Consider the following 2,820-nt stretch of genomic DNA (forward strand, 5'->3'; position numbering starts at 1 on the left):
GATATTTTTTTATATATTCTTTATAATGGAAATAAAATCTCAGATCTAAATTGGGGATTCTTGATAGCAGTCGATTTGAAAGAAACGATTCAATAGTATTATCTTTTCAAACTCTTCATATAATACACAATTTTATTACAATATTATTAAAATGCTCGGTGCGTGCATGTAAAAAGAGAATGTGACAAAAGGATCGATTTTTTTCTAAAAAGATATTTAAAAGAATTATGTTTTTTTTACTTTTTAGATATGAAGAAATTATTAAACAGTTCGTAGTATTGGGGAACACCTCATAAATTGAACTAGAAAGAACATGGAAATATTCCTGGATAAATATAGTACCATGTTCATGCTCAATTTTTTAAGTGTTTCCTAAATGCTACGAACTTTTTAATAATTTTATCGTATTCGGGAGGTCGAAATCTAGATATATAAAATACTTTTTCTTTTATTTACATCCTTTTAAACAGAATCGCTTCTTCTTTTTTGTTTGACATCCTCTTTTATACTTTTAATATTAAATCGCTGTATGTTTAAATAAAATGACAAATAGAAAATAAACACACACACACACCGATAAATGGTCGTTAAATTTATACTTATTTTACAAAAAATCTATAATTTTTATAAATATTCATTAGATATTTTAGATATTCGTTAGATATTTTAGATATTCGTTAGATATTTATTAGTTGTATCGCATTTAGTGCGTGAATTCGTTTGTAAAGATTGTAATTAATCATTTTCGTGGAACTCATCAATAAATGTCGATACAAGACGTGGATGCGTCAAAGCAAAAGAAAATAACCCGCGTTTATGTCGATAATCAACGGCTGTATATTCGTTTATAGCCCAACATTTTTACATAATAATCGCAAGTCCATAACGGGACGTGCTTTCGCTCAGCTGACCCTCCTCCATTCATCCGCTTCGTCCATTCATTCTTATACACCCGTACAATGAACCGTGACATTTGCGTCGCTGCAACACAGTTCACGACCTCCTTCGCCCATGCAGTCTGATGTAACAAGACTGGCTATTTTAGGACCATCTACGAAACATTTCATAATCGTACGCCCTCTTGTCGAAACGTCCGCGAGAAACTCTCTAAATAAACATACTTCTATGTTTTATGTCAGGACAGCGACGGTACTATTACTGTTCTTCAGGTTTTATAATTCAAAAACTTTAGCATTCAATACGGGCGATATTAGCTGCATCGGTCAAGATAGAAAATAATGGCGTGCTTTTTAATCCTAGACACACACACACACACACACATACATTGAATTTTTGTAAATAAAAGGAAGAGTCTTTTACAGAGAACTTTTGCGGTTATTTATTAAACATTGAAGAGATCGAGGGTTAAACATTAAGAGTTAAACATTGAAAAGATCGAGGAACAATAAGAAATTATAGCATTTAATCACTAGAAAACGTTAAGAAGAGACTTGAAGAAATTGATTGCAAAACGGACCAAAGAATGGAAGGTACGATTTTGTAACATCCTGCACGTGTGCGCTCTCGGAACATATCTTCGAACGCGAGATAAACGTACATATCCTCTTTTCTTTTTAAGAAAAACTCTTAGTGTTCTGGCGTTTAAGAGCTTCGCGAGCTTCTACCAGCTTGTGCCGCGAAGAAAGACCCACAGCTGTTTGAGATTCGATTGACGGAGATTATTATGATAATCATCACAGAAAAAGGATAAAAGGACTAACATAACTGAATATCGGGTACAGAGCGCTAATGCATTAGCGCACATTGATATTCGAATTTTTTCATTTCGTTGCTTCATCTGCATACTCAGTAGAAAGTGCTTCCCGCATCTATATACACTGTTCTTGCGCCGGCCACGGTATGCCCCGCTAGTTAACGCGATAACAAAATGATCAGGCGTAAATCACCGTTTAATCGGCCTGACTGAAACCAGTTTTCTTTCAAAAGATGCCTTTGACGTTGATACTTTAAAAGGAGACCGACGCGCCAATGCTTGTCCTGTTATCTCATATCCTGTCGTCATACAATTAAGATTGATTAATGTGATAGAAATACTGACATACAAAAAGTATTATATCTAAACCCGAACGTGTATATCAAATAATACGCAGATGCTGCGCATAATTCTAAGTATAGAGCAATAAGCATTAATATTATAAAAGATTATTGTTAATTCCAAAACATTAAACATCTCTACATGTTGCTGCTCGATGAATTTTTTGTAATAAGCATACTTAAAAAATATTATTCGGATTTAATTTATCAAAAATACAAACACAAATAATTTAATTGTATAACAATTTTGATTCCTTTTTATATGTATATATACATACTTAAATATAAAAAGAAATAAAAACTTTCGTGAAAATAAATATTGCGACCGTATAAAAATTTTGATTTTTTTGTATCTGCAAGTATGCGTGTAAAAAAAATCAAAATTTATATGGTCGGATTATTTATGTTTGTATTTTTTATAAATCTCTCAGTTCGAAACAATATTTTTATAATATTGATGCTTATTGATCTATAGAGCGTTATACGCAACTGTCTACATATTATTTTACGAAAAAAGCAATTTGGCTGAAGTATCTAAAAATTGATTTCTATCGCTGGCTCGAGTAACCTATTATCTTAATATAATTTGAATTTTATATTCATTAAGGCCTTATATCATTATTTCAGTTATTTTTTAGATACTTCAGCAAAATCGTTCTTTCCGTATTGGTATAAGTACACATAATATTCTTCTATAGTATCGATACTTATTACAAAAAATACATCGAGCAACAATATAGATGTTTCTCGCTTTGAAATCAACAA

The sequence above is a fragment of the Trachymyrmex cornetzi genome, unplaced genomic scaffold (assembly GCF_001594075.2).
Source record: "Trachymyrmex cornetzi isolate Tcor2-1 unplaced genomic scaffold, Tcor1.1 scaffold56, whole genome shotgun sequence".
Taxonomy (NCBI): Eukaryota; Metazoa; Arthropoda; class Insecta; order Hymenoptera; family Formicidae; genus Trachymyrmex; species Trachymyrmex cornetzi.